The 23,890-nt window shown below is 44.4% G+C and overlaps 1 protein-coding gene across 2 annotated transcripts in view; it reads left to right on the top strand.

Moving 5' to 3' along the window:
• The first annotated feature begins 538 nt into the window (after positions 1 to 538).
• KIF3B (kinesin family member 3B) overlaps positions 539 to 23,890 on the top strand; it is a 42,763-nt gene continuing 19,411 nt past the window's right edge. Inside the window, exon 1 of one of the 2 annotated variants that reach the window (XM_043602609.1) lies at positions 539 to 677. The gene's annotated coding sequence lies outside the window, so the exon portion shown is untranslated. Of the gene's footprint in view, positions 678 to 19,711; positions 19,915 to 23,890 lie in introns of those variants that run through there. The other variant, XM_043602610.1, reaches the window with a different exon arrangement.

The following is a 23,890-nucleotide window of genomic DNA, read 5'->3' as shown; positions in this document are numbered from 1 at the left end:
TAGAGGGGAGGGGAGACCCGCCTGGCATGGTGCGGCAGTACTGAAGATGGAAAAAGGTGGAGATACAGGAGAAATATTTGAGAGGTAGACTAAGAGATACGGTGACTGAGTGCATGTGAGGGCGTGAAGGCGAGGGAAGAGAAAGGAATGATTCCTAAGGTGGTTTTTTTTTTTTTTTTTTTTTTTTTTTGGCTTGAGTGCGTGACCCTAAGTGGGACCAGTCTCAGTAGCGGTTTGGGACCCAAACCAGATAATGGATGTGAAAGCGCTTTAGGAAAGGTCAAGCGGCGGCTGAAATCGCATGGTGAGCAAGAGGCAGTGAGTTCCATCTTACATTTGGGGAAATTGAGGCACGAGAGACCGGCAGGTGGGGTCAGGCCACGTCCCACACCTCTTCCGTGGATGAAAGGACAGAGGCGCGTGAGGTACCTGCTAAGCGCCCGTACTGTGCCCCGCCCCGCCGGCTTCCCTGTCCGCCGCTCGGGTCCCAATAAAGTTATTGAAATTGACACCGGTTGCCAAGGAAGTGGGTCGCCGAGCCGGGTTGCTAAGGAAGTGAGCGGCGACCATCTCTCCCCATCCGGGGCAGCGGGGAATGGCTGAGCCCGGGGCTTGCCGCCGCCCCCGCCGCCGCCGCCGCCGCCGCCGCCGCCGCCCGCTGTCGGCTCGCGGCTCAGGTGAGTCGGGAGGGGCCCGGGCGCCACCGGGGCAGGTCCGTCGCGCCCGCCGCCCGCGATCCGCCCGGAGGCCCGCGCCGGCGCCGCCGCCTGGCTCTGCTGCTTGGCGAGCGGGAGCATCCTCTGCCCTGACTCCCGGGCATCCTCCGGCCGTCCGGGCGGCCTCGCCCCTCCTCCTTCGGGCGGAGGCGCGGCCTGACCCTCAGACCTGGCCGCCAGGGGCCGGGGGCCACCCGGGGGCGTCTGGGGCCGCGGTCAGAGACCCACCACTGGAGAGAGGCAGGGGAGCGAGAGCCTGGAGACCGAACCTCGACCGCTGCCCCGGTTCACTGTATGACCTTGGGCCAGTCCCTTTCCCTCTCAGGCTGCAGCCGAGTGTTTGTCCAGGGGTCTCCTAACACTTGCTGCTCAGAGTGCTTAAGAGGATGAGGTGGGTACGTTGAAAGAGCCCTAAATGGGGCGAGGGAGAATTCTTAGGGCCCCCTGACATGGGGACCAAGAGTCCAGTTTTAAATCGGGAGTGTCTGCGTTGGAGACCCTGCATCTCCATTTGGTGATTGTTTGTCCTCGTCTTGGGCAAGTTGATCTCTGAGCCTTCATTTTCTGTAAAATGGGTTAATGAACCTCTGTGGGAAGCCAATGAAACAGAGTATTTGTCAGGTAGCTTGGCACATAGTAAGTGTCCCACAAGCCATTAGGAGGCATGTGGGGTGGTGTGGGCAAGGCTTCCAGGAGGTGACTTTGAGACTGGTGGGATTTAGGTGTGTAGAGCGCCAGCCTGTATGTGTACTCCTTCCCTGTTGACACCACCCCACCCCCCGCCCCCAGTTTTACTTCTCCACGCTGTGCAGAGCAGGGAAGGTGGTGTGGACCTGCACAGGTAGCCCTGGGGGTGGAAACCCAGAGGTCAAGTCCTTGTAGATGGCTGAGGTTAGCTGTCATTTTCAAATACTTGGACCCTGTTGGCCCATCCAGAGCAAAAAGATATCTTATGTCTTTTGGGACGTGCTTAAAGCTTAGTAGCTATTTGCAAGTGTATGATTAAGAAGCACTTTTCAGGTACATTATCTCATTTAATTTTCACGGAGGCTTTGCCAGGTAGGTGGTGACGTTATCCCCATTTCACAGATGGGACTGAGGCTCAGAAAAGGGAATGACTTGCCTGGGAATCTTACACCTATTAAGTAGTGGAGCTGGACACATTTCCAGGTGAATCCTGTATTTTCTCCCCTGTACCCTGATGTCTCTGCTTTCTCAACCATAACTGTTACAAAGCCACAGAGTATTCTTTTGTTTCTTCTGATTTCTATGGTTAGAGGCTTTTCTTCCAGTGGCGAGGAGATAAGATCTTATATAAAACTTCATTTAAATAGATGCCTTCCAGGGACGCTTGGGTACTTAGTCCGTGAAGCATCTGACTCTTGATTGTGGCTCAGATCATGATCTCACCGTTTGTGAGATCGAGCCTCACGTCAGGCTCTGTGCTAACAGCATGGAGCCTCCTTAGGATTCTCTCTCCCTCTCAGTCTGGCCCCCCCCCCCGCCCCCGGCAAATAAATAAACATTAAAAAAAATTAAATAGATACCATCCAAAGTGTGGACCTCAAAAAAGAGCTGGATTAAAAAAAAATTTTTTTTTAACCTTTATTTATTTTTGAGACAGAGAAAGACAGGGCATGAACGGGAGAGGGTCAGAGAGAGGGAGACACAGAATCTGAAACAGGCTCCAGGCTCTGAGCTGTCAGCACAGAGCCCGACGCAGGGCTTGAACTCATGGACCACGAGATCATGACCTGAGCCGAAGTCAGCTGCTTAACCGACTGAGCCACCCAGGCGCCCCAAGCTGGAACTGTTTTAAAATTTTTAATGTTTATTTATTTTTGAGAGAGAGAGAGAGACAGAGTGCAAGTGGGGGAGGTGCAGAGAGAGAGAGAGGGAGAGGGAGACACAGAATCCGAAGCAGGCTCCAGGCTCCGAGCTGTCAGCACAGAGCCCAATGCGGAGCTCAAACCCATGAACCATGAGATCATGACCTGAGCTGAAGTCAGACGCTCAACTGACTGAGCCACCCAGGCGCCCCTAGAGCTGGAATGTTTAAAAGGCGACTTCTCTGTCCTTCAGTTCCCTCCTCTTTAAAATGAAAGAAGCAGGCTAGATAGTATCTGAAGGCCCTTTCAGTGTTCTTGTGCAACTCTCCTTGCAAGCTACTGGTTTTAAAAGCATGGAATCAGGCTGTCTGGGTTCAAGTCTCAGCTCTGCCACCTCCAAGCTGCGTGCCACTGAGCAATTTACTTCCATCTCTGTGCTGCAGTTTCCCCACCTGTAAAATGGGGATAATGAAAGGATCTACTATGTATGGCTGTTGTGAGGATTCATTGGAGCCTAATACGTTAAAGTGCGTGGCCTGTTTGATAAATGTTAGCTCTTATTATTTGGGCTTCACCTATACTACATATTATATTTATATACTTTATATCCTGTTTATGATTGGTGAGTGAATAAATTGAAGTATGTGCATCCTACCAGGCTTGTCAACTTCAGAAGGTCACTGCAAGCTTGAAACAGTAGTTGTCACGGTAGAATATTAATGTCAGTATTATTATAGGGTCGCTCCAGGAACATGCAATCCCCTGCCAGAATGGGTTGCAAAGAGAGATGAAAGCCGGTGGGAGGATGTCAACTCCCAATTGAGTAAATGTGTACTAAATCCCTCTGTGCCAAGCACAATAGAAGATGTGGAAATCAGTCCTGGGGTGTCCGGGTGGCTCAGTCAGTTAAGCATCCAACTCTTGATTTCGGCTCAGGTCACGATCTCACAGTCTGTGAGTTCAAGCCCTGCTCTGGGCTCTGTGCTGGCAGCATGGAGCCTGCTTGGGATTCTCTCTCTCTCTCTCTCTCTCTCTCTCTCTCTCCCTCCCTCCCTCCCTCCCTCCCCTGCTTGCACTCCCATACAGTCTCTCTCAAAATAAACATTTTAAAAATTTAAAAAAAACCACAAAATCAGTCCCAATGCCATATACTTCAAGGACCTCAGAACGTAGTTTGTAGGTTACTAGCTTTTGAAATGATTCGACTTCTTTAAATGAATTCATGACTTGTGTTTAGCCCTACTGCAGAGTAAAGCTGCTTGTTCAGATCTCTTCTTTTTTGTCCCTAGGCTTCTGTTGGGTGCCTGGGTTAGCAGCTTCGTTTTATCCACTGGTGTGTGGGGCCCTGAGAAAGATCCTTTTCTTGTGGCACTTAATAATACAGTGCTCTCCGTGTGGTTTACAGAAGTGCTTAAGCGTGCCTTCACTCATTTGGTCTTATTAATAACCCTGTGAGGAAGGTAGGTTACAGATTTAATTTCCCCATTTTGCAGTCCAGGCACCTGAGGGAAGAGAAGCCCTGCTACCAGTAAGTGGCCCATTTCACATGGGAATTGGGTCTTCCTGCTCCAGGTTCAATGCTGCTGCCCTATGCAGCCTCAGTTTGATTCGCTCCACATTTGCTGAGCACCTGGTATGTGTCAGGCCCTGTTCTAGCCTGAAGATACGATGGTTCTGAGATGGATGAGATCCTTGCTTTATGCAGCAGACATTCCAGTGGCAGCAGTAGAAAAATAAACCAAGGGGCGCCTGGGTGGCACAGTCGGTTGAGCGTCCGACTTCAGCCAGGTCACGATCTCGCGGTCCGTGAGTTCGAGCCCCGCGTCGGGCTCTGGGCTGATGGCTCGGAGCCTGGAGCCTGTTTCCGATTCTGTGTCTCCCCCTCTCTCTGCCCCTCCCCCATTCATGCTCTGTCTCTCTCTGTCCCAAAAATAAATAAATGAAAAAAAAAAAAAAAGAAAAATAAACCAAGGCCACCATTTGGAAAAGTGGCAGAAGGAACAGCAAGGGTAAACTGCTCCAACAGTGGCTGGAGCAGGTGAGTTGGGGTGGAAGGAGAGAGAGAGAGGAGAGGGGGGCTGATGGGGAGGGGTGAGGCCTCAGATCATACAGGGCCTTGTAGGCTAGAGTAAGCACTTGTGGTTTGATTCTAAAAGCTTGGGAGGCCAGTGAAGTCTTTAGGAAGGGGAATGACCGTAGTCGATTTTGGGTTTTTTAAAAAATCATTCTGGCCTCTGTGTGGCCAATGGATTTTAAGGGGAACAAGCATGGCGGCCAGGAGGGTAGTTAGGAGACTGGTTGAGAAGTGATGAAGGCCTGCTGCAGGGGTAGCAGCGGAGGTGGGTCCAAGAGGGTGGACTGGGGATATATTTTGGAGGCAGAACCAGCAGGATGGTGGTTGGGAGAAGAGCTGAAGGAATCAAGGATGATTCCTGGGTTTTTGGCCTGAGCAATTAGGTAGATGTTGGGTGGTGCCATCTGCCTTTAAAATGATGAAAGGACTTTTTGGTAAGGTGCCCTGTGGGGAAGAATTCGCGGTGGTTCACTCCGAACCTGTTGGAGGGGCAGAGGTATAAACATCATACCTTACAGTTCGTGGGGACGAGATCCCAGATTATGTGCAGGAGCGCAGACAGATGCATCTCCCTGAAGCCCTCACCTTGGACTTCCGCAAGCCCTACTTTTCTTGCACTCTGGCTCTTTGCCGGCTAGTGGAGTGGCAGGTGTGGGCTTTGCCAGGGCAGTGCCCATCTGTCTCATGCTGTTGGTGTTGCTGTCCTGACTCGAGATCTTGGCTGATGAAGGCTGGAAGGAGGCTAGCCAGCTCTGGGAGAGAGTGAAGCTCACTGTCAGGGCCTCAGACGGCCACAGTTTCCCTGCCAAAGTGGTTCTTTTCCTTGGCCCTCAAATGACATTTCTAAAGTTTCAGAGCTTTTGATTTGGGAATCCCTTGTGAAAAGCTGTTGTGTTCTGCCAGAATTCCTGGAGGATCCTTGAATGGAGTATCTCTTCTGAGCAAGAGAATTCGAGCCTTTTTTTCCTATAGGCTAATACTTGCACTGGTAAATGTAGGCTTATGATGTTGCAAGTTCCACATGGTGAATAGAAGACTAATAATCCCACCGCCTCCACTCGTATAGCCTTGTTTGCTGTTTAAAATGTTCTTTCCTGTGTGTTCTTATCTAGTAATGCCAGTCCATGGAGGTCATGTGGAATATGTACCAGTCCCCAGTTTACAGACGAGGCATTGAGATGCCAAGAGGTCGTTGTTTTTGTCAGTAACGTTAGGCACCTGCTAGGTGCTGGGTGAGGGAGATTCTTGCAGCTCAGGAGTGTGTTTTTCATGTCAGAAGTACCCTTGTCCCCTGGAGCTTGCTAGAAGCGCAGAATCTGGGCCTAGATCTAATAAACCGGGCTGCATTTTACCAAGACCCCTGGGTGTCTCCTGTGCAAGTTAAAACTTGAGAGGTGCGCTTATTTGGTACTAAGTGGCAAAACTAGGGCTTGCCTGTGATAACGATAATAAAAGTGACAGGAATAGCTAACATTCATTGAGCCGAGCACTGTTGTAAGTACTTGACCCACGTTGTCTCATGCAGTCCTCATAGCAACCCTGACCATGGGTACTGTTACGAATCCCACTTTCCAGAAGAGGAAAGCAGAGGCACAGAAAATTCCCATAACGTCCCCGGATCCTTTGCTCTTTCTGCCGCTGGGTTTTCCAGGTGAGCAGTCCGTCCCTGCTGTCTTGTCCAGAGCCGTTCTCTTCTGTACGTGATACTAATGTTACATGCTGCTGAGAAAGTGACTTGAAAGAATGTTTGAGGAAATCAGGGGAAGAACCCTTGAGCTATTTTAACTGAATGAGATGGATGTCAGTCACTTGACCCATAGTCAAGAAACAGATATGCAATTTATAAGATAAGCACCTCTCACACTTCTTAACAGTCCAACACTCAAGGCCGAACAGCTGATGTGGGTAGGAACTGCGAGCCTGTACTGAGTCATTTGACCCTACACTGTTTCTTGATGGTGGTGACAATATCTGGGCCGAGAAGAGGGCAGCCAAAGTCCCATACCACCCGCTGACTGGCTGCAAAGGATGCCTCAGTTTTCCCTCTCTGCCCTGTGGCCTCATGGTTTTCCTTTCAACATCTCCTTATCTCAGAGCTTAAAGTCTTAGAAAGATTTCTTGGTCAAGGTATGCCCGTAGAATCTTAGGTTTCTTGGTCACAGGAAATTCTGGTGTGAAAAGGCAGTGGGATCAGGTGGGGTGGGGCAAGGATTCTGGTAGCAATTCTGCCACTTGCTGTGTGACCTGAGGCAAGTAATTCAACGTCTCTGGCTCTCAGTCGCAGTCTCTCTCTCTCTCTCTCTCTCTCTCTCCCTCTCTCTCTCAGTCTCAGAGTCTCAGTCTCAATATATACAAAATAAGGACCTGGAACAGCTTTCCAAGGCTCTTCCAGCCCTGCCTGGAAGACTGAGTGTGGAGTTGAGTGGTATTTTCTTTCTTGGTGACTTCATGCTGGGCTTTCACCCAGGCCTTCCAGGGTGGGGCTTTTAAAGCACATTTCTGGGCCGCCAGAGATCCGTGATTGCCATCAGCTCATCTTATCAGCCTCACACATCTGCATTGCAGCTGGGGATGTTTCTGTTTAAGGCTCAACTAGTCCTGGTGACACATTGTGTCTCCTCACTTTGTCACACTGCAGGCATTGAGCTCTTCACACACAAGCAGATCTATCTTTAGTATGCTGATTTATTTAAATCAGAGTTTGCATTAGAGAGCACCAGTGATCATTATGGTGGGTGTGGTTTTATTTTTACAGTTTTTGGCAGGATATTTGCAGCACTTGCATTTTGTCATATTTGAACATGGTGTATAAGTGGAAGCGGGTCCAAGGGAACAAGGAATTAGAGCAGATTATCATGCTCTTACCTACTCTGGGGTCCTTCACATCACCTTCAGCAGAGGTTCCAGGAACTGCCTGCTTCGGGGCTGTTGTGTGCGAATAAAGTCAATGGAAATTAGAAGCTCATGGAATGGTCTCCAGCAGTGTAGTGGATTGCAGTAATCATTACTTTATAACACATTTCAGTAACCTAAGCAAAAAAAAAAAAAAAGAAAGAAAAAAGAAAAAGAAAAATCTAGCTAGTAAATCACAAAAGATTCCATTCAGGTAAGATAAAATATCAGCTCAGGTTACTTAAGATAACCACAAGAAGATTGTTCTTGGTGGAAATAGTTACTGGTTTTGCAAGATCTGCAGTAACCAGTCAGATTCTAGCCTAAGAAATATATCGTGTTTTTCCTTCCTTATTTCTTCAGTTGGCAGCATTTTTTAATAGCATTTTTTTTCCTGTTTATAAAAATAATGAATTTCTGTTGAGGAAAAATGAGGAAAGTCCTGAAAAGGTCCAACTTAAGATTCACTTTGGGGCACCTGGCTGGCTCAGTCAGTGGAACATGGGACTCTTGATCTCGGGGTTATGAGTTCAAGGCCCATGCTGGGCATGGAGATTGCTTAAAAATAAAACCTAAAAAAAAAAAAAATGCTTTGAAAGATTCACTTTAGGTGTGTCTGGGTGCCTCAGTTGGTTAAACGTCTGAGTTTGGCTCAGGTCATGATCTCGTGGTTCGTGAATTCGAGCCCTGCATCAGGTTCTGTGCTGACAGCTCAGAGCCTAGAGCCTGCTTCAGATTCTGTGTCTCCCTCTGCACCTCCCCTGCTCGTGTTCTCTCTCTCTCTCTCTCTCTCTCTCTCAAAGAATAAATAAACATTAAAAAAAATTTTTTTTAAAGAGTCACTTTAAGTCCTACTGCCCAAAACTAACCACTGTAACATCTTACTATCCAAAGGCAAAGATATCCCTAAATATATTTTATCTAGTGGATGTACAATTCTTACCTATTTCCCCTATTGTCATTTAGGCTAGTTTCAATGTTAAATATTATAAATAATGCCACAGAGAACATCTTGATGATTATCTTTGTGTAAACCTTTGTCTGCATTTCTGATGATTTCTTTAGATTATTTAATTAAAAATTTTAATTACAAAGGCAGCCTCCTTAAATCACATTTTTAACAAGGCAATGTCTAAATAAAGTTGGAAAGGCAGACATTTTACTACAATTTGGTGGAGAGGAGTTGCCTATGAAAATGGTATTCTAACTCAATTTCGGCATTCTTGTCTACTTGTAGATATGTTCTTAGATAAATGTACACTCAAAGCGTTACCTTTCATGTTGCATCTGGAAATGTTCATTTCATATTTCAGAACCATGTTTCCATGTTTAGTAGTTATAAACTAGTAAACTTTCCCTGGCATTGGGCACTTGTTTCCAGACTTTTACAATGACATAACGGGCCCTAATGAACATCTTTGCTTCTCTCTCTCAGCCTCATAAGAGAACTGGGGCACCTGGGTGGCGCAGTCGGTTGAGCATCCGACTTCAGCCAGGTCACGATCTCGCGGTCCGTGAGTTCGAGCCCCACATCAGGCTCTGGGCTGATGGCTCAGAGCCTGGAGCCTGCTTCCGATTCTGTGTCTCCCTCTCTCTCTGCCCCTCCCCCATTCATGCTCTGTCTCTCTCTGTCCCAAAAAATAAATAAACGTTGAAAAAAAAAATTAAAAAAAAAAAAAAGAGAACAATTCTAATAAATAAATAGATGGTTTGGGGAAGGTTAGAATTTTCAAAGTTCTAAAGGAGAACCGTATGTTTTCCTTCTTAAAATTTTATTGGGATCCTGGGGCGCCTGGGTGGCGCAGTCGGTTAAGCGTCCGACTTCAGCCAGGTCACAATCTCGCGGTCCGTGAGTTCGAGCCCCGCGTCAGGCTCTGGGCTGATGGCTCAGAGCCTGGAGCCTGTTTCCGATTCTGTGTCTCCCTCTCTCTCTGCCCCTCCCCCATTCATGCTCTGTCTCTCTCTGTCCCAAAAATAAAATAAACGTTGAAAAAAAAAATTTTAAAAAAATTTTATTGGGATCCTCCAAAAGTGTTAAAAAAAAAACAACTTTGTTGAGATATAATTCCCATACCATAAAGTATCTTTTTTTAATTTTTTTTTTTTTAACGTTTATTTATTTTTGAGACAGAGAGAGACAGAGCATGAACAGGGGAGGGTCAGAGAGAGGGAGACACAGAATCTGAAACAGGCTCCAGGCTCTGAGCTGTCAGCACAGAGCCTGACGCGGGGCTCGAACTCATGGACTTCGAGATCATGACCTGAGCTGAAGTTGGCCGCTTAACCGACTGAGCCACCCAGGAGCCCCATAAAGTATCTTTTCATAGTTTTTCTCAGCCTTCTTTGCTCCTTCTCCTGCATTTTCTTTTTGATACAGAATTCCTACTGTATAAGACCCAGAACACGGGCCTATGTAAACCCTCCGTTCCCTGAGCAGGCTGTTGGCTGGTGACATTGACTGGAAATACTGTACATACATTATCAGGTTTGTGCACTGCACGAGCTCTCACTATGAGAGCAAGCATATCATTGTGGAATTGGACAGTGCACCGTGACAACTGTGGACTTTTGGAGAGGGATTTTTAAAAAACATTTAACTCCTCAATTACTGAAATAAGTTCTATGATTTATGGGAGATTCTGCTTCGTCAGCTTTGGGAACTGTTTGCTATAGAGGTGGCACATGTAGGGCGAGCTTCTCCAACATGAGTATACACGCAAATCATCAGAAGTCTCAATACAATGGGATTCTGATTTGGGGGGATCTAGATGGGGTTAGATTCTGCAGCGTTAAACCAGGTAGAACAGGAGAAGATTTTAGGTCGCACTCAGTACAGCATCCAAAATTATATTGAATGACATGGATTAGGATGAGGTTGTTAGCGTTATTCCCTTTTTTTTTTTTTTAATTTTATTTATTTATTTATTTAAACGTTTATTTATTTTTGAGACAGAGAGAGACAGAGCATGAACGGGGGAGGGTCAGAGAGAGAGGGAGACACAGAATCCGAAATAGGCTCCAGGCTCTGAGCAGTCAGCACAGAGCCCGACGCGGGGCTGGAACTCACGGACTGCGAGATCGTGACCTGAGCCGAAGTCTGAGGCTTAACCGACTGAGCCACCCAGGCGCCCCGCGTTATTCCCTTTTAAACTTTCTTCTGGCTATGACAAGGAGAACATTTGTGTGGTTCCCATCTATTTCTTAACACTTGCTAAGTTGGTTTTCTAACCAAGAGAGATCAGACCGTCAGCCCTTAGGTAAGCCATAGTATCTAGCTAGCATTTAGTGACGTTATTGTGTGTCCTTATATTTATTTTCATAGTTACCTTCTGTGTATAGTAAGTGATACTGATTTTCTATTCATGCTAGTGATACAAAGTTTCTTTGTGTTAGAAGAAAGTAGATTTAAAGAAAAACCTTGAGTAAATAATAGTACAGGTGGTTCATGGAAATGGTAAAAATCGTGAAGAGACAATCAGATGACTGATATTTAGGGCTGGTGTAGGAAAAAGGCCATGAACTTTGGAGCCAGGCAGACCTGGTTTCTGCGTATTTTGCCACTTATTAACCCGGTGTGCCATGTTACTGCCCTCTCCCCTGCTCAGGGCTTTTCTCCTCCAGATTGGGTCAGGGCAGAAGCACCTCCTGTGGGCCAGGCCCCGTAATGCTTGTCTCCTCTGATGCTCAGACAACTCCATGTGGCAGGGTATTGGTGGTCTTCCCATTTCACAGACAAGCAAATAGTCTCAGAAGGAACTTGTGCCGGGTTCCAGAGCTAGGAATGGTAGCACTGGGTTTCAATCTCACGTGTACCTGAATGTCTCTTTTCATTACTCCAGGCCACTTCCCTCTTTTAAATGTCGATTTTGCTCTGGCTCTCTACCCAGCTGAATGGCAGTCTGATTAAAATGAAACGTCACTGAGGGGCGCTTGGGTGGCTCAGTCAGTTAAGCCTCTGACTCTTGATTTTGGCCCAGGTCATGATCTCATAACTCATGAGTTCGAGCCCCACATGGGGCTCCGTGCTGGCAGTGTGGAGCCTGCTTGGGGTTCTCTCTCTCTCTCTCTCTCTCTCTCTCTCTCTCTCTCTCTCTGTCTCTCACAACAAATAAACTTCAAATAAAATAAACAGAAAATAAAATTGTTAAAAAAAGAAAAGTCATTGCGCACACCCATGTTCACTACAGCATTACTCACAATTGCCAAGAGGTGGGAGTTGCCCAAATGTCCCTGGACAGACCAGTAGATAAAGAAAATGTGGCATATACACACAATAGGATATTATTTAGCCTCAAAAAAACAAGGTGATCTTGTCACATGCCACAACACAGAGGCAGAATGGTGGTTTGCAGGGGCTGGGGAAAGGGGGAAATGGGAAGTTTCTGCTTGATAGGTATAGAGTTTCAGTTTGGCACGATGAAAAAGTTCTAGAGCTCTGTTACAATGTGGATGTAGTTGGCACTGGATTGTACACTTAAAAGTGGTTCAGAGGGTACATTTTGTATATAAGTGTAGGGTTTTTTTTTACCACAATTAAAAATTTCTTAAAAGTAGAAAAAGAAAAAAAGCCATTGGTCAGAAGGCATTTTTTTTTTTCATTTTGGAAAATGTCAAGCGTGCATAAAAATAGACTAATATAATGAACCATGAACCCATTACCCACTTCCAGCAGTTATCAGCACACGGCACTTCTGTTCTACCTACAATCTCCCGTGCACCCCACCCCACTCTGGCACACAGTACGTAACTTTATCTGAAAACACTTTTACGTGTATGCCTAAAGTAAGAACTTTTTCTAAAGAGCACCATTTTCACACCTAAAAAAAGGTAACGATAATTCTTTAACCACCTAATATCTGGTGTGCAAATTTGCTCGATTGTCTCATACATTTTGTAATAGTTGGTTCATTTGGCTCAAGATCCAAAAAGGGCCCCCATCAAGCACCAAATGTTATATTTGGTTGATTTAACTGTCTTACATCAAAAGAGTGTATACATTTTTATTTTTATTTATTTAAAAAAAATTTTTTAACGTTTATTTATTTTTGAGACAGAGAGAGACAGAGCATGAACAGGGGAGGGTCAGAGAGAGGGAGACACAGAATCTGAAACAGGCTCCAGGCTCTGAGCTGTCAGCACAGAGCCCGACGCGGGGCTCGAACTCACGGACTGCGAGATCATGACCTGAGCCGGTCGGACGCTTATCCGACTGAGCCACCCAGGCGCCCCAGAGTGTATACATTTTTAGCAGAGAAACAACTTCACTTCTTTCCTGGATGAGTACTTGGAATGAGAAGTTCCTGGAAGGAAGGCTGTTCTGGCTTCATAGTCTAGTGGTGGTTCAGAGTGTAAGTTCTGTGTGTTGGGCTGGTGTGGGCAACAGGGTGCACTGGCGGTGGGGGGATTAGTGAGACAGCCTGGGGAGGGGGTAGATGGCGCCCTCTGTCAAAAAGGAACCTGCATAGCTTTTACAGGTCTAGGAATGGATCCTGCTAATTACTCCTACCTGTAGCTAACGGTGTATGTTCAGGATATTCACTACGGCATCGTTTGCAGTAGCAAAAGACCAGGAACCATGAGAAGACGTCCCGGTAGTGGAATAATCAAACACCTTAAAAATTCATTTTATTTATTTATTTTTTTAAGTAAAGTCTACACTCAACTTGGGGCTGGAACTCATGACCCTGAGATCAAGAGTCACATGCTCTACTGACTGAGCCAGCCAGGCGCCCCATCAACCACACTGTGATGTCTAGGCAGCTGTTTGAAGGAGGGGGGTGGTGGTAGTGCAGAAATTGCTTCCAGGATCTATAAAGTAAGATGGAGAACAGTACGTAGTATACTTCCACTTGAGTTAAAAAAAAAAAAAAAAAAAAAAAAAAGATGGGCGAGCAATACAGATATATTAATGCTTAGGTATGCATTGAGTATTTCCCCAGGGGTCGGGGGAAGATTACTTGCTCATTACTGTACAGCCTGAATTGTTTTAATCTATGCATATATTGATATACACATGTACATATGCATATATATGTGTGTATTAAGAATAAGTTTATAGGTAGGCCTTTAAATAAGATAAGCCTAGTTTTGAATCCTGATTGTTCCACTTAATTGCTCTGAGACCTTGGGCAAATTAATTTCTCTGAGCCTCCCATCCTTATTTTTAAAATGAGGCTAATACCTATTCCTCATAAGGTGATGTTGAGGATTAGAAGAGGAATATACGTTAAGCTCTTGATATACTGTGAATTGCAAGTGTCGAATATGACAAAACCTCAGACCTACACTGATCCTAATAAGAAGTAGCCTCTAGATTTGACTATATTTTTATGAATGTATTTTCTGAATGTTTCACAACTGGATTAAAAAAAGAAAGGATTTCTTTCCCACTTTTTCCGTCTAAATAAATGCTTTCTTTGTCTGCCTGTTTGGGTTATCAAATGACAGGGCATGCATGGTGCCAGTTTGAATTCAGGGCAGGAATTTATTTGTTTAGGGTTCTTGTATGTAACCTTTGTAGGTTTCTTTCCAGATAAGTAGCCTGTCTTCCTAAAACACTTAATCTGAAATCAAGTTGCTAGACTTTTCCCCCCCAAGGAAACAATAGCTTCATTGCCATCCCCCTTCTTGATTATAAGAAACAAAATATATGCAGCTGTCAAAAAGGCCAAAGGAAGCAAAAAAAAAAAAAAAAAAAATCACTTGCAAGCTCAGTCCCAGAGTAAATTAACTTTACTAATCTTGCACTAGGCTAAGCACTGAGCATTAATTTATTAGTTTATTTAATCCTTAGAACAGTTCTTTAAGGTATGTGTTATTAACTGCATTTTATGTAAGAAAATATGACTGAGGTAACTTTGTCAAGATTTTGTAGCTAAGTGGCAGTGCAGAAATTAAAACCCTGACGTGTTGGACACTAAAGCTCATGCTTTTAGCACAGAGCCTGCTTGGGATTCTCTCTCTTCCTCTTTCTCTGCCCCTCCCCAACTTGCACCGTCTCTGTCTCTCTCAAAATAGATAAATAAAGTTAAAAAAAATAATAAAGCTCATGTTTTTAACCATGACTTTACCCTGTTTCCCTCACGTCTTTTTCTGTACATGTGCGTGTACACATGTAAACATAAATCACGTCACAGTAGCTCTTCTCTTTGGTAGCCTGCTTTTTTTTTCACTCAGCCAAATGTCACGAATATCTTCCTAGATGTAAATACTTAGAGGTTTATTGCCATTCTTAATGACTGCATAATTTCCCATTGTAGAGATGTGTTATAACTTAACCAGTCCTTTACTGATGAGTATTTAGGTGGTTATAGGTGGTGCTGTAATAAATACAAACATGTGTGTGCATCTTGCATATATATTCAGGGATTGATGTCCTTAATTAGATCCTTAAAATAATTCCAAGAAATGGAGTTGCTGTTTGAAGGGAGTGTTACGTTTTGACTATTACACTTCAATGGATTGATTGACTGTTTGATTCAAGATATTGATTACTCAACTGTTAGCAAATAATCTGTGCCAGTTTGAGATGCTGTGGCTCTTATACGTACTGTAAGGGACAGCTTGAAAGTTTTTAGACAATTCACACAATTATGTGGTTATAAATAGTACCTGTAATAACAACAGACTGTATTTTATTAACCTTTGGTCTAAATGCCTTTAGGGCGGAGACTACATGACTTGCTACAATGACATTAGAATGTTCAAGAGTCTAGTACTGTAGACCTCATGGAAGCTCTTTTAGACACTTCACCATAAAGTTGAGATAAGTATTTTTACTACTAGGGCCCTGTGTTCATCAGTTAAAACATTTCCTTTCCCTTCCTGCCTCTCTTTCTTCTTTCCTTCCTTCCATCTTGATGCCCAGCCTGGCTCTCAGACCCACGACCCTGAGATCAAGAGTCACATGCTCCACTGACTGAGCCAGCCAGGCACCCCAAAACATTTTTACTACCTTATATTCATGGTGGTCAGTAAAACTGGGTAGATGAAAGGAAGAAAATAATGAGTTTTAACAATTGGATATTACTTTACTAATTAATTTCACAAAATTTTCCCATCTCCTTTTTCCCCTAATTTTATTTTTCTGACCACACAGTATATTCCCACTAGTCAAAACCCAAGAGGTCTAAAGGGGATACATGCAAAGTCTCCCTCCTGCTCTTACCCCACGCCGTATAGCTCTTTCCTTATAGGCAGCCAGTGTTGTTATCTGGCTCATGAACATCCCTTAAAATATATTTTATGCACATATAAGCAAATATAGAACTGTTCCCTCAACACAAATCCAATGTTATTTTTTTAAGTTATTATTATTATTTTTTTTAATTTTTGAGAGAGACAGACAGACAGACAGAGCGTGAGCTAGGGAGGGGCAGAGAGAGAGGGAGACACAGAGTCCAAAGCAGGCTCCAGGCTCTGAGCTGACAGCACAGAGCCTGACATGAGGCTCAAACTCGTGAACTGCGAGATCATGACCCGAGCTGAAGTCTGGCTTTCAACCGACTGAGCCACCCAGGTGCCCCAAATCCAATGTCCTTTTAAACATTTTTAAACATGTTTAAACATTTTTTTTTTTTTTAGAGGGGGAGAAAGAGAACTTGCACATGCATGTGAGCACAGGGGAGGGGCAGAGAGAAAGTGGGAGAGAATGAATCCCAAACAGGCTCTGTTCTGTCAGCGGAGAGCCTGACTCAGGGCTCAATGTCACAAACTGTGAGATCATGACCTGAGCCAAAATCAAGAGCTCGATGCTTAACTGACTGAGTCACCCAGGCACCCCCCAATGTCCTTTCAAAAGTTCCTCAGTGATGTTATTTTTCAACAAGAGATGAATAATCTTGTTTCAAAAATTGTGTAACTCCCATTAATGGGAGACCCAGAATTGGGCTTGCTCTCTGATACTTCAAAACAGCGCTGGTTGTGAGAGTAGTGTTGATGGTGATGAGGTAGATACAGAGTAGAAAACAGCCACTTCCCTTGAGAGAAACTTGCACAGGGAGTTGGCTTAAGCCTGGTTAATAGGGAGCTGCTTTATCTTCTTGCCCGAGAGTTGCAGTGTTTCTCAGATGGCCCATGTGATCTGTGGCTTCAGCTGCCTTTCAGATCCTCTGAGTCCTTGAACTCCAGGCCAGGGCGGTTGGCAGGTGGTTGCCTGGTCTGATCTTAGAGGACACTGCATTGGAATGCATTGATTAAAGATGCATTAGCATGCACTCTGTGCACCTGCAGATTGCTCCGCCTTGCAGGGCTGTTTCTGGTAAATTGTCAGACCTTTATTTTTTTCCCCTTTGAAGATACCACATGCTCACTAAAGAATAGATCACTATTGATGTTTTGATGGGACTTATTTTTATATAATTGTGATTGCATGCGTTCAGTTTTGTAAACTGCTTTTTCATTTGTGATAAGCATTTTCCATGCCATTACAGACCCTTGGTAAGTGTCATTTAAAAAGGTAGATTAGGGGAGCCTGGTGGCTCAGTTGGTTAAGCATCTGACTTCGGCTCAGGTCATGATCTCTCGGTTCGAGCCCTGCATCGGGCTCTCCATTCTCAGCGCAGAGCCCACTTCAGATCCTCTGTCTCCCTCGCTTTCTTCCGCTACCCTGCTCGGGCTCTCTCTCTCTCTCAAAAATGAATGAAAACATTAAAAAAAAAAAAGATAAAGGTCTAGGGGCACCTGGTGGCTCAGTCGGTTAAGCATCCGACTTTGGCTTAGGTTATGATCTCGCAGTCTGTGTGTTCGAGCCCCGCGTCAGTCTCTGTGACGACAGCTCAGAGCCTGGAACCTGCTTCGGATTCTGTGTCTCCTTCTCTCTTTGCCACTCCCCCACTCACATTCTGTCTCTCTCTCTTTCAAAATTAAACATTTAAAAACAATTTAAAAAGATAAAGGTCTAAAGAAAACCTCCTCTTAAAAAAAAAAAAAGGCTTGCATGGCAGGCCTTTTTTTTTTTTTAAGTTTTTTTTTTTTTTTAATGTTTATTTATTTTTGGGACAGAGAGAGACAGAGCATGAACGGGGGAGGGTCAGAGAGAGAGGGAGACACAGAATCCGAAGCAGGCTCCAGGCTCTGAGCTGTCAGCACAGAGCCTGAAGTGGGGCTCGAACTCACAGACCGTGAGATCGTGACCTGAGCCGAAGTCGGACGCTTAACCGACTGAGCCACCCAGGTGCCCCCAGGCCTTTCGTAATCAGATCATGTATACGTGAATTTGGTTATAGACAGAGATGCCTATAGGAGCCAGGCAGGAAATACAAATGGGCAAAGCATGTTGGGTGTGACTGTAGAGAGCGGGGTTGGGGCAGATTGGAGAGGCTGGGCTCTCCAAAGTGGCAGGTGTTTTCTCAGTTCCCATTGCTACCATTTGGGTCATGGGCTAGGGGCTGTCAGATACTCCTATTCTTCAAGAGAAGCAGAAAACCTGTTTTGTTTTTTTTTTTTTTACCTTATTTTTATTTTTTATTATTAAAGAAACTTAAGTTTATTTATTTATTCAGAGAGAGAGTGTGAGCATATATGTGCAAGTGCGCACATGAGTGGGAGGGTGGGGTAGGGGAGGGAGGGGCAGAGACAGAGGGAGAGAATCCCAAGCAGGCTCCACACCATCAGTGCAGAGCCCGACACAGGCCCGATCTCACAACCATGAGATCGTGACCTAAGCTGAAGTCAGGAGTTGCATGCTTAACTGACTGAGCCATTCAGGTGCCCCAAACCTGGTTTGTTTGTTTTTTAATGTGAAATTGGTGTGTTTTTTTTTTTTTTTTCTTTTTGAGAAAACAAATTTTTACATATTCAGAGAATAATATGGGAAACAATCAGGATTGATAGCAGTTAACATTTTCTCTTATTTTCTTCAAGCCTCATTTCCCTGGGGTTTTTGTTTGTTTGTTTTATTTGGTTGTTTTTTGTTTGAAGTAAACTCACCTCCCAATGTGGGGCTTGAACTCATCACCCTTAGCAAGAGTCACATGCTCCACCAACTGAGCCAGCCAGGCACCCCACCCTGTTCTATTTTTTTAAGAGGAATGATAAAATATTAAAGATGAAATTGAAATATCTTTCCCATTATTTAAAAATTTTTTTCAATTTTAGAGAGAAAGAGTGCATGAGCAGGAGAAAGGGGCAGAAGGGGGGAGAGAGAGAGAGAGAGAGAGAGAGAGAGAGAGAGAAAGAGAATCCCAAGCAGGCTCCATGCTCCAAGCAGAGCCCTCTGTGGGGCTGACCCCACGACCCTGGGATCATGACCTGAGCAGAAATCAAGAGTCGGACACTCAATTGACTGAGCCACCCAGGCGCTCCAAAATATCCTTCCCATTTTTAATCCCATTCTCCACCTCTCACCCTGCCCAGTTTGGGCAGCTGCTATCATAAATTGTTGTATATCTTTCTATCCCATTTTTTAATACTTACAAATGCAGCTCTATGAGCACCATATTATTTTATAAATTTTTTGTTGTTTTATAAATTTTTAATCATAATTATCACTCTGTACTTGCTTTTTCACTCAGCCTGTTTATTTATCCATGTAAACATATATAAGTCTAATTCAGGCTTGGCAGACTTTTCTGTAAAAGTTCAGGCAGTAAATATTTTAGGTTTTCTGAGCCAGACCGTCTCTGTTACTCAACTCTGATATTTTATAGCTAACGCAGCCATAGGTAATGTGTAAACAGAGGAGGTATGGCTATGTTCCAATAAAATTTTATTTACAAAAACAGGATGTGGGCCGGATTTGGCCCCTGGGCTAGAGCTTGCTAACCCCTGCTCTAATGTATTCCTTTTTCCTACTGAATAGTATAGTGTGTATGATATGATTACACCATATGCTATTTTTCAATTCCCCTGGTTTAGGTTGTTTCCAGCTTTTCTATTTTAACATGCTGCAGGAAGCATCCTTGTCCATGTTTCCTTGTGTACACATTCAAAGGTTTTTCACTAGGACATACACATAAATAGAAGTGGAATTGCTGAGGCTTTTTTTTTTTTATTTAAACAAATAAAATGGGCTAAATAAAATGCTTCAGGTAGAAGAATGTAACCAGTTTGAGACTTCTGTCCTAGAATCTCTATAGGAAGCCAATAGTTAGTGAGAATCCAATCCACACTTACTTCTAGAATTTGAGGTAAGAATCCGTGACAACCAGCAAAGATGAGGGTGCATTCACCCAAGTATAAGAGCTGGAGAATGATCTGGAAGCGTGTGACCGCCATGAGAAATGCGTAACTGACTTCCTCAGCGGACAAAAGTGGTGAAGTTAGGAAGAAACTCAGCTTTTCGTGGGTAGTGGCCATTCAGATGGTGGTTGTTAACGTCGGAATGATCAGTTCTAACAGAAAAGCTATTCAGGATGAAGGTGACGAGCTGCTGACCTGTGGTTGCTTCTTTCCTGGCAATGCTGTGAGTTCCTTTAAAGATTTATCACTGTAATTAGACTGGCTAGAAGAAGAGTAAGGAAGGTAATAAAGCAAAGAAAGAGCGTCAGGGCATCCTTCCAAGAAAACCCTCTCCTCTGAGGAGGACCCAGAGCAAGTTTTTAAGCCCTGGTGGCAGGAAATTAAATTAGCCCATCTTCCTGAAGCAGTATGGCAACAATACGTGACTCGTGCAGTCGAGCTCAGCGAGCTCAGCAAAAAAATGGTATTGTTCTGTGTTCTGAGTTGAGATTTAATTAAGAGGACTCGGGCTTTGGGAATTCCTTCTTTTTGAAACATTTTAAGCATGATTGTAGGTCATTATTGTTCCTTTGTTTTTATCATTTGGAAGAGCGCAAAAAATATACGGTCACTCTGCGGTGGACCTTTTCATTTTTTTAAACAGGCTCGGGGCCACCTTGTTTTGATAGGTAAAAGCTGGACAGCTCTGCCTCTTCTGTAATGCAGAAAAATTGGTCTCTCCTCTGACCCATTCTCCTCTTACCCCCCTTATGTTTCCTTTAAAAATTTTTTATTTTATTTTATTTAAAAATTTTTATAAATATTTATTTTTGAGAGAGAGAGAGAGAGAGAGAGAGAGAGAGAGAGGCAGAGCATGAGCAGGGGAGGGGCAGAGAGAGAGGGAGACACAGAATCTGAAGCAGGCTCCAGGCTCCGAGCTGTCAGCACAGAGCCCGACGTGGAGCCGAACCCATGAACTGTGAAATCATGACCTGGGCCGAAGTCGGACGCTTAACCGACTGAGCCACCCAGCCGTCCCTTTTCTTTCTTTCCTTTTTTTTTTTTTTTTTAAGTTTTATTTATTTAAGTACTCTCCACCCAACATGGGGCTCAAACTCATGACCCCGAGATCAAGAGCCACATGCTCCTCCCACTGAGCCGGCCAGCCTCCCTCCCTTACGTTTCTTACTCCAAGTCTATGGGATCTTGTCTAAACCATTCCATGTGCTGCAGCAGAGGCCTCCCCATGGGAGGCTCAGGGGCTTGGGGTTTGAGCTTGGCCCCTGACTTTTGCAGGTCTCTGCTGACATGGAGGTAGAGACAGGCAAAGGATCAGCTGCAGTGGTAGCTTGGGGGCCATTGCCCTGGAAGAGAAAGGGAGACCAGACTGGCCATTCTAACGTCTAGTTCTTTCTTATCATCAGACAAAATTGTAATAGCGTATAGAAAGTGATGAACAAGGGACTGTCTTACATGCTTTTCTTTAAATGGCTGGAGCTTCACTTCTAATTGAACATGGATTAAGTATTTGGATCTCAGTTTAATCTGATTTTTTTCAGGGTGATAACTATAAAACTGAACAAGAGAATAAAAGTTAGGGCTCACTAGTCATCTCTGGAATGATCGTTTGACAAAGGTTTTGGATGAATCTGTATTAGTTAATTTTAATTCCGCTTTATGTTAGTTCATAAAGTGCTTCCACCTTTGTAAGTACTGCCTAGTGTCACGATCATCCACCAGGAAGGAGCATTATCCCTCTTTTACCAATTTTAAAGAAAATGGGTTCAGAGAGGGTAAGAGGTTTTCTGGTTCTTCATTCTAGACATTATTTTATTACATCTAACAACTAGAGAAGTATGAAAAGTAAATTTTTGTGTTTCCGTGTGCTTAGCAGCAGAAGAATCTTTTATAAAAGCTTAGTGGGGGAACACGTTGACTCTGTATTAACCTGCAGCACATTTGCCTAGAACGGCCCGTCACTGCTTCACATTCTGCCACTCCTTTGTTGGCAGGGAATAGGTCATCCTCACAACTAAAAAGAAATTGTTATCACTGTTCTAAGTGTCTATTAAAATTACAAATGCATATATCCTGTGAGCCGGCAGGTGCACACCTAGAAATTTAACTTACAGCTATACTTGCTCACACATGCAAGGATGTGGTTCCAGTTTTTTCACAATAATACCAGAAACAGCTTAATACTAGAACTTAAGCTGCCGTACGGTGGGATATTTTGCTGCTGTCGTAAGGAATAAGGCAACTCTGTGTCTACTGAGCGAACAGACTCCAAGTTATGTTGTTATTGAGGAAGGCAAGGTGCTGGACACTGTTGTTCCTGTGTATAACCTTCTACGCTTGTGTTAAAAAGGAAGGGGACAAGTGGGCGCCTGGCCGGCTCGGTTGGAGGAGCGCGTGACTCTTGATCTTCAGGCCCCACGTTGGGTGTGGAGATTTGCTTGAATAAAGAAACTTAAAAAGGGGGGGAGGGTAAGTATGTATTAAACATATTTGCTTGCTATGCATAAACTGGCTCAGGAAGATTAAAAAGCTAATAATACTTGCTGTGTGGGCAGGGACTTGGGTGGCTAGAGAGCACGTGAGGCGAAGGGACCTGTCACTGAAGAGCGATTTGAATCAAGAAGCATGAGAATTACCTATTAAAAAAACCCCAAAAACCCACACCAAGGTTTCTGGGAATTTGAGGTCCTCATACATACCTCTTTACTCTGATCTGTTTGCTCTCTTCCCCTTCCCAGAGGACCCACTTAATCATCCTTTCTCTTGTTCCCCGAGTTTTCTGGCACCACCAGATGAAGTTACTTAAAAAACATTCTTTGGGGCGCCTGGGTGGCGCAGTCGGTTGGGCGTCCGACTTCAGCCAGGTCACGATCTCGCGGTCCGTGAGTTCGAGCCCCGCGTCAGGCTCTGGGCTGATGGCTCAGAGCCTGGAGCCTGTTTCCAATTCTGTGTCTCCCTCTCTCTCTCTGCCCCTCCCCCGTTCATGCTCTGTCTCTCTCTGTCCCAAAAATAAATAAACGTTGAAAAAAAAAAAAAAAATTCTTTTTTTTTTTTTAACGTTTATTTATTTTTGAGACAGAGAGAGACAGAGCTTGAACAGGGGAGGGGCAGAGAGAGAGGGAGACACAGAATCGGAAACAGGCTGCAGGTTCTGAGCGGTCAGCACAGAGCCCGACGCGGGGCTCGAACTCACGGACCGTGAGATCGTGACCTGAGCCGAAGTCGGACGCTTAACCGACCGAGCCACCCAGGCGCCCCTAAAAAACATTCTTAACACCTATTTTCTTATTTGCATTCAGATTGTATTAAGTTTGTTGATTGAATAAGTGCTTTCTCTGTTTGAATACATTTTGCACAAGCCATAGTTTATGATTTTAGGGTGGAAGAGAATTATGGGCACGAGATGGGAAATTCAAACAGCACAAACAAGTGCACAGTGAAGTTTTTTCTCTCTCTTGACCTGAGAGTCCTCTAGGCCCACAGTCCCCCTGCTGAGGCTGCCACTGTTACCACTTTGTTGTTGTGGTCACCGCTTTTATGTGCATACTTATAATAATATTGTTTTGCCTATCAGACATAAACATGCATCCACGTATCCCCATGCTTACACAGTGTTAACCATTCTGTACACACTGTTTCCCATCTCCTGTTTTCAGTTAGCAGCACATCTTAGTATAGGGTTACATTTAGATTAGCACATTCTTCTCAGTAACTGCATAGGATTCCCCTGTATGTACTATTATATATGTTTAATTTATTTAATCAGCCCCTTCTTGATGGGTGGTCCCAGGCAGTCTGTAGCTGTAGTCTGTCGCTACCACAAATGATGCCACAATGAATATCCTTGTATCTGTGGGATAAATTCTTAGAAATACAACTGCTACATCAGAAGGTACTGCTAGATGGTTCCAAATTGCTCTCTGTAGATGCCATAGTAGTTCTGCAGGATGGAAGATCATCCAGGCTTTGAAAAGGTTTTGAGCTGCCACAACCTGTAGTCTGAGATAAAGTGCCAGGTGGAGGGAGGACGAGCTTGTGCACACTACTGGTGGACTAAAGTTTTTCCTTTCCCGCCGCAGCTCGTTAAGACCTGGTGAAGAACTACAGTGTGCATTCAAGTCATCAAAAAAATTTAAAAAAAAATCTTTTTAATGTTTATTTTTGACAGAGAGAGAGAAACATAGCATGAGTAGGGGAAGGAC

This window comes from Prionailurus bengalensis, chromosome A3 (genome assembly GCF_016509475.1).
Source record: "Prionailurus bengalensis isolate Pbe53 chromosome A3, Fcat_Pben_1.1_paternal_pri, whole genome shotgun sequence".
Classification (NCBI taxonomy): Eukaryota; Metazoa; Chordata; class Mammalia; order Carnivora; family Felidae; genus Prionailurus; species Prionailurus bengalensis.
This window is presented reverse-complemented; position numbering and strand designations above follow the sequence as displayed.